An 8,842-nucleotide genomic window follows, 5' to 3' on the forward strand; every position below is an offset into this window, starting at 1 on the left:
CTGGAGGAGGGCATGGCAACCCACTCCAGTATTCTTGTCTGGAGAATGCCATGGACAGAAGCAACCTAGCACACATTTAAGCAAGATGCTATCTCAGGAGGAATCAAGAATTTTGCAGTTATTCCCTAAATTAGGAAGAATGGCTTGGGTGAACTGATCTTTCTCTAACTGAATGCTAGCTTAGTCTATGGTCATACCACCCTGAACTTGCTCGATCTTGTCTGAATGCCAAACTCATTTTCTCTTTCCTAATTCTTCTAGAGAAAGAAATACATTTCCAGTATTAATGCTTCCAAACACTAATGCAGGAACTGGAAACCAGCAGAAGTCAAGTGTTGGTGTTGTGATGACTTGGATATAGGTAAGGAGTTGGGGACTGGGAGAGTCCCCCCAGGTTTCCAATAAGCTAATGCTTTAGTTCTCTCTGGGTGCTGTAACTTGAAGTGTGTAGAACTGGATGCTGCCCAAGTTCTCTCTGACCTCTTGTCATATGAAACATTATCATTATGATTAATAAAGTTCAGAATCAATCATGAGGCAATAAATAAGTACACCCAAGATTCACCCTTGGAAAAGATAAGTAAAGGACTTAATTGATAGATAGAGTCATTATTTTTACTGGATCAAAGCAAGGAATACTGCATTTTAATAAAATTGGACAAGTTACTTCGGGTGCCAAAGTTCAGGCTTTTAGCAATGGTGATACAAGTTTATACAGATTCTCAAATAACCACTCACCTCCTATTTCTGGGGTGGCAGTTCACAAATCAGTGCTGATTGGCCATCTTCTTGTTGCTGCGGATCTCTCTGGCCATGTTAATGGGAAGGAAAGTAAGAATTTTAGTTGTGAGCTGGAGATACTATTACTTTCTCTGTGCTCAGTTATTTGTGCATTTGATGTTTTAATCATCTTTGAAGCTGTTATGAGGTGACATGAGTGCCAGCTTCCCAAGTTCTGCTTATCAAGCCATGAACACATATCCATTGACAGCCTGTCCATATAATGAATTGTCCAAACTGGGAACACTCTACAGAGTGTGCATGCTTGGTTGTTCAGTTGTGTCTGACTCTTCATGACCCTTTGGACTATAGACCGTCAGGCTCCTCAGTCCATGGGATTCTCCAGGCAAGAATATTAGGGTGAGTTGTCATGCCCTCCTCCAGGGGATCTTTCCAACCCAAGAATCGAACCTGCATCTCCTGTGTCTCCTGCACTGTAGGCAGCTTCTTTACCCACTGAGCCATCAGTTATGCTGGGGAATAAGGGTAAACTTGGACTGCTTTACTCATACCCTATCCATTGAACACAGGCTATTTACAAGTGTGGAGATTATATGTAATATGAAGACATAGAGACACACCCATATCACTACTCTCAACCGGCGCCATCATCCCCACTAGTCAACGCAGTGGTCTGCAAATGCATCTGTACTCTACCTCCTATAGTTTGTGAGATCTTTGTAAACCCCTTTAAATGTCTGATTCACTTACTTTGTTTGAAATTACAAAGGTTGAATGGCTAATTGCCTCATAGGAAGTCCCTTCAAGGTTTCTCTTGGCTAAAAATTAAATAAATAAATGAATCATTCCTGCTTTATCCCTATTCAATATAATTAATTCAATCTTTTGGATTTTCATTTTCTCCATGTTCCATCATTTAAAAGACACAAACAGAAGTGAACTCTTTGAAAATTAGTGGAATAATTGGGCTGCTCATGCTACTTTGTGAGAAGGCTGTTGAAAAAAATACTATGACCCGATCTCAAACATTAAATGGTTTAGAAGTGAGACCTTCAAAAATCTGATTGAAGGAATCACACTGAGAATTGTTTTTATCTTGGTTTATATGATTTCCGATGTACCCTATCTTCCCAGCACAGTGCTTTACTCTTAGAGAATATTAACCACAGTTTTTTAGTTAATTAGTTAATACTATGGGTAGATTCATTTTTATATTTCCAACTCATTGTTTCTGGCATTGAAGGGTATCATAAATAAACTTCAATTTTACAGTGAATAATCTGACTACTGAGATAACCTGGAAAGTGCTTCGGTAATTGTTTATCTGCATACAAAACTTGTTACTACCATGGAGGAAGAAGAAATTTCAGGGCAGTCCAGGGCACCCAAGTTGGAGGAAAGGGCTCTGATTACCCTGTTTCATAAAACATAATTTTTAGAGTTTGCTTAATCCCCAAATTTTGTGTTTTTTATATCCATAAACTCTCTTCTTTCCAAGGAGGCTACCACTCCCTGGTGGTAAGGTATTCACAGAGACGTTACATATAGTAATTATAATAAAAATAGCATTCTGTAGTTGCATAGCAGATTATAATTTACAAAGTAATTTTGCATGCTCATTATCTCATATGACCCTCTCCACAACCATTGAAAAAAGTGTTTTGGCAGAGAATGTTATGAATTTATAAGACCCTAGTTTCTTTTTCTCCTGGGCCAACACAAGTTTTCTTCCAGGCTTGCTTAGAGTCATATATGCCCATTTGTTGTTGTTTAGTCACTAATTTGTGTCCAACTGAAACCCCGTGGACTGTAGCCCACCAGGCTCCTCTGTCTATAGGATTTCCCAGGCAAGAATACTGGAATGGGTTGCCATTCCCTTCTCCAAGGGACCTTCCTGACCCAGAGATTGAGCCCAGATCTCTTGTGTTGCAAGTGGACTCTACCATCTGAGCCACCAGGGAAGTCCTACAGATAGTGAGTGAAGTGAAGTAGCTCAGTTATGTCCGACTCTTTGCGACCCTGTGGATTGTAGCCCACCAGGCTCCTCCCTCCATGGGATTCTCCAGGCAAGAATACTGGAGTGGGTTACCATTTCCTTCTCCAGGGCATCTTCCCAACCCAGGGATCGAACCTGGGTGTCCCTCATTGCAGGCAGATGCTTTAACCTCTGAGCCGTAGTGAAGGGGAAGACAAATCTGTAAGATGAAAGGAGCCTGCATCCCTGAATCCCTGCACGGAAGACAATGCTAAACACCCATACTGAACACTATGTGAATAAGAAAAACCTTCTGTTGTATCAAACCACTAAGATTCTAATGTGTTTATTTTAGTCATTTCCATCGTTATTAACATAATTTTCTAATAGTCATCTTATTCATGAAATAATGAAGATCAAAGAGGTAAAGTTACCGATTTAAGCCCACAGAGTCAGAAATATGCAGTTGTAGACAGTGTAAAAGTTAAACCAACTTAGTTTTTTTAGTTCCAATAAATGCCAGTGTACTTGTGAACACATTTCAGATGTCACTAATGAATATTATATCAAAAACTTATAATGTAATGCCATAAATTTAGCTAAACAGCTAAATGCCTAAAATGTAATAAGCCTTTCATGGTCAGGAATAGTTAATGTGCATCTCAAACCATCCAATAGGATATTAAAAAAAATATATTGAAGAAAGGAAAGCTGCAACATCTCACTTCATAGACTAGGAAAACTGGGGCTTAGTGAAGTCCAAAATTAGTGACCAAGATTGTGATAAGCCAGTGGTATAAGGTGATAGAAGGTGTTGTGAACAATTAAAATGAGGCTTACCGTATTCAGTGCCTTTTTGTTGACAGATCATGTCAACAGAAAACAATGAAGCAAAAAAAAAAAAAAAGAAATGCCAAGAAAGAAGTCAGCAAAGAGAACTTTCTTAGTGTTCTCTTTGTTAATAAGGCTGTAAAGAAAACCACTGGGCCTTCAAATATTGAATGTCTGGATGTCATCATTTTTGAGGATGGAACTCTGGGATTTGGGTTTTAGTGAGCATCCTGATGGTTTGCAGACTTGCTGCTGCTGCTGCTGCTAAGTTGCTTCAGTCGTGTCCGACTCTGTGCAACCCCATAGACAGCAGTCCACCAGGCTCTGCCGTCCCTGAGATTCTCCAGGCAAGAACACTGGAGAGGGTTGCCATTTCCTTCTCCATTGCGTGAAAGTGAAAAGTGAAAGTGAAGTCGCTCAGTCGCGACCGACTCAAGGCGACCCCATGGACTGTAGCCCACCAGGCTCCTCCATCCATGGGATTTTCTAGGCAAGAGTACTGGAGTGGCTTGCCATTGCCTTCTCCAGCAGACTAGCTGAGACCCTGGTAAATGGTTGGGTAGATTCCCACTAAAGGTCTAATCTCAAGTGTTATTTCATTCTCTATCTATAATCCTCTTCTCTTTCAGGGGAACTCAGAATTGATACTGTAAGGAGATTTTTCAGGTGAGGGATATTTGAGGCAAGGGGAACAGCAGAGACACTGGTTGTCAGGATGCTGTGTAGAGTTGACAATAAAAATCAGAAAACCAAATAATGCAATAAATCCTGCAGCCCTAGAGGAAATAGGGCAGGCTAATTGGGCAGGATAATTCTATACAAAGTCACAATTCTACTCGTCTTTCTTATTGTACATCACATTAGTGTAATCTGAGTAAATCTTCAGTTCAGTTCAGTCACACAATCGTGTCTGACTCTTTGCGACCCCATGGACTGCAGCACACGAGGCTTCCCTGTCCATCATCAACTCCTGGAGTTCACTCAAACTCATGTCCATTAAGTCAGTGATGCCATCCAACCATCTCATCCTCTGTCGTCCCCTTCTCCAGCCTTCAATCTTTCCCAGCATCAGGGTTTTCTCAAATGAGTCAGTTCTTTGCCTCAGGTTATCAGGAGTAAATCTTAGGGCTCCACATAGCCTAGTCTCACTGCAGGGTCATAATTGATTGGTTATAGTTCAGCATTCTGAAATAATAGAGAAATATTATTTTATTTGATAATTTTCAATAAAGTCAAAGATGCTCTGCTTCATCATCCATGAAAGTATTTCTTAAATTCTTTGCTCACACTCCTCTCGTTCTCCTGTTTGCCACAACATCTGTCCATGCTCAATTTTTGTTTTCTTTCCTGTCTTTTAGTTTTCCGTGAAGTGCTTCTGCACAGCCATTTCTGTGGGCCCCAGTTTCTGTCCCTATCCTCGTTTCCTTTGACAACTCTGCAAAATATTTCCTTCATGGGTAGATGGAGATGGATTGAACAAAAGAAGGAGGTTATATATACTCATATATAAATTATATTTTCCCCTGCTATATTTGAAAGGTAAGGATGGAGAGAAAGTATTTTGAAACAAAGTATAAGTAAGTTATGAAATCTTTGCTTAAAACCAATTAGCCTTTGACTGCATATTAAGCAGAAGTCATTAGCTTTATTGGAATGAGAACCAATAAGCCTTGATCATTTCTACTTTCAAGTATATGGCCTTTGTAAGGCCCATTGCGGCTCCATCAGGGTTGCTTGAGAGTCACTGTTAAACAGTCAATGCTTTTCAGTTTTGTAAAATAATAAGGTGCTCTGACCCATTGCTAGATAAAATATCTACCCACCCATCATCTATTCCTGATCACCCCATCAAACTCAACACATTCACGGAGACTTATTCCAGCCAAATGAAGCAACTGAGAAAGAACATTTGTTTAAGCCAGATATTAGCAAAGTTAATCTGAAGAAATTATGTGAGAGCTGCCTTGCCAGTGCCTACTATCACAGAATACTTGTGGGATAAATAAAATCAATACATTTGGAGGTGAAGTTTAGGAACCTTCATCTTGACAGGCACATGAGTATACATGAGGAAGCTGCATCATTGGAGGTAATTCAGTTTAATGAAGGAAAGTCTGTAGTAGCGAAGAATTGAAAAGCTTATGGCAAATCAAACATAACGAAAGCTACCTTTTCCTCCTACCAGCCGTAAAGGATCACATAAAAGGGACATGGATTTAGCTTTGGAGGTGAGGTGAACCCTTCCTAGGGAAAGGAATATGGAAGTTAAGATCGAAGGCTCGAGGAGCTTGCCAGCTGCAGGCAGGAAGTGTGTAGAAGCACAGCACAGTGTCTGGAGGAGGGAGAAGACAGAGAGGATGTGGCCTCAGGGCAGAAAACCAGCAGAGTGACAGGCACCTGCGACCTGTTTACCAGGGCTACCCTTACCAGATGGAATTGTTGTTAGAACTTTAGATTTGTTGCCAAGGAGCAGGGAGGGAAGGCTAGCAGTCCTCAGCTTGGGACACCAGCACTGGGGCCCTGGTGGGCTCCTCGCAGGTGTGACCTAAGGCCTGGAGTGGGGGTCATTTCACATGTGGGTAGCAGGAACCCAGGTCAGATGTTGCCCCCTTGTCCAGGTGGTCAGACTTTTCATGTGCCCCATTCTTGACCTGGACACAAATCTTTTCCCTTCCTAGGCTTCTCCATGAAGACCATTTCTTTGAGTGTGTGGGAATTCTGCTGCATGTAAAAGATGCGTAGGGTTGGAGTCTGGGGGTGGTGCTCACATAGCAGAGCCCAGGGTACTGCACACCCTTAGACACAGGTCTCTTTTCTCCCCAGACTTCTTTGAGTCTGCCTTCCCATGTGCTGAATCGCATGTAAGTGCTCTTTCAGTAGCACAAAATGATTGAATGCCAGGAATTTCACAGGGTTCAGCCTGATGAGCACTTTCCCTTTGGCTGAAATAGTTTGTAAGATATTTGGTAGACATATTTAAATACTATATTTGAAATTCCACTTATTGGAAGAAGCACACTGCTTGAGGCTGAAGTCTGATATGGATTTGAAACCTTGCTTATACATTTTTTACTGTGTTACCTTGAAGAGGCTATTCCATTCTCTTTGCCTCAGTTTTCTTATGTATAAAATAGGAATAGATATTTATAAGAATCAGAGGTTTGGAGGGAAGGATTAAATGCAGTCCCCTAAGGGAGAAGTGCCTCACAGTGTCATCACATAAGTAAACCTCCCCAAGAAATGTGCTATTTAGGTCCATGGAGACTACTGTAATTGGGTCACCCATGGCATGTTTGAAGTGATGGACTGCATATTGTCAATCAACACCATTTAGAAGCTACTGAGCCCAGTTTGGGCTTCCCTAGTAGCTCAGCTGGTAAGGAATCTGTCCGCAATGCAGCAGACCCCAGTTCGATTCCTGGGTCAAGAAGATTCCCTGGAGAAGAGATAGCTTACCCACTCCAATATTCTTGGCCTTCCTTGGTGGCTCAGCTGGTAAAGAATCTGCCTGCAATGTGGGAGACCTGGGTTCCATCCCTCGATTGGGCAGGTCCCGTGAAGAAGGGAACAGCTACCCACTCCAGTATTCTGGCCTGGAGAATTCCATGGACTGTGTAGTCAATGGGGTTGCAAAGAGTCGGACACAACGGAGTGACATTCACTTTCATTTCACTGACCTCGGTTCAATAAAATGAAATCTTAGCTGTGACCTCAATCTGCTTGGCACTGTGCTCAGGCCTGAGGATGAAGATGAGGTCTTTGCAAAGTGCATCACTTTTTGGGTTTTCTCTTTAACTTTATAGGGAGCTTGCTGGGATTCTTAACTGCACATGATTAATATGTAGGAACCAGGAATGTAGAAAACACATTTTAAAATATTAGCAAACCCTGCTTGATTTGGTTTTAGAAAGAAGCATTGATTTTAATAGGGAAACATTTTCTCTCAAGGTTATGTTTTTGAAATATCAGGCTACAGAGCACGGGTGCAATGTCATACATTTTGCTTGTTAATGTGTTCCCCAGATGCTGCACCATGTGTGATCTTGCTCAGCCATCCAAACTGTAAAATAAAAGATTACTGAAACATTATTGGGGATGTATAAGAAATTACATTGTGAGTCATAGCTGATTTTTCAGTTCTTGTTTTTCTCCTTCAGTTGAGCCGACGATTCTCGTTTTTTTTTTTTTTTTTTTTGGTCTGAAATCCCCTAGATGGCACTAGAGAATCCTGTATCTAAGTGGTTTATATAATACTCCTAAGTAGATGAAGAGAAGTAATTTTTATTTTTCTGCAAATACATGTTAATAAGAAGTTGAACAGGATGGGATGCAATGTTAACTTTTATGTATTCTGTATACTAGGTGCTCCTTGAAAGTAAAAATTGGTAATTTTTTAACTGTGGGTGTCTCAGAACTGGGTTTTGGTATTTTAATTAGCATGAAATTCATTTGGTGCAGACATAAAGATGCGTAGAAATAGCAGAGATCCTGAGGCTGATTCTTGACCCAAATGACATTCATATTAGAGCCATAAAATACAATATCTACATCTCCTAGGATGGTAGGGGATGGGTTTTTAACCCTCGTCTCCTGCCTTGGCAGGTGGACTCTTTACCACTGAGCCACCTGGGAAGCCCAAATTTTATTCAAGACATCATACAAAATATTCATCTTCCTCCTCTTCTTTATCTTGATTAAACTGGAGTAATGCAATTTGTAACTTTGCAACTACTTGTAACCAATCATATAGATTATGTTTTTCCAAATATTTTTGGTGAGATATTTCAAATACCTTTTGAAAAAAGGCACCTCAGAAGTTATGGTAATCTCACTTTTGCTTCTTTCCATTGTTACAGCATCTCCATTAAGATTTCCAGCTTTTCCACTCGCTTTGATTCTTTCCTGAAGAAACTGCTCAAAACTGACAGCATCCATGATTCCATCTTTGACAGGATGGGCACTGTCAAGAGGAAACGTCAGGATCTGCTTCTTTTCATTGATCCCTATGCCACAAGCTTTTTCATAGGAGCCATGGCTGCAGTGTAGGCAGATAGGGAGCTGGGTGAAGGGAGTGGGTTTAGGTTGGGTTGCTGAATTCAAGTGGCTCGGAAACTGTACAGGTGAGATGAGTGAAGAGGCCTGGCTGTGAGACTGTGGGGTTAGTGGTCTGTATGGCTGAACCACACAGTTGTCAGGAGGAGGGACCAGTGAAAAACAACAGTCTTGTAGGTGTAGGGTGGCCCATCGGTGTGAGCTAAAACCTTTTGTAAATTTCATCCTTATAGTTTTCAGACT

The 8,842-nt window shown here is 41.1% G+C and overlaps 1 pseudogene; it reads right to left on the reverse strand.

Moving 5' to 3' along the window:
- Positions 1–8,201: 8,201 nt before the first annotated feature.
- Positions 8,202–8,580, reverse strand: LOC133249144 (large ribosomal subunit protein eL22-like; annotated as a pseudogene).
- Positions 8,581–8,842: the final 262 nt, after the last annotated feature.

The sequence above is a fragment of the Bos javanicus genome, chromosome 6 (assembly GCF_032452875.1).
Source record: "Bos javanicus breed banteng chromosome 6, ARS-OSU_banteng_1.0, whole genome shotgun sequence".
In the NCBI taxonomy this organism is placed as follows: Eukaryota; Metazoa; Chordata; class Mammalia; order Artiodactyla; family Bovidae; genus Bos; species Bos javanicus.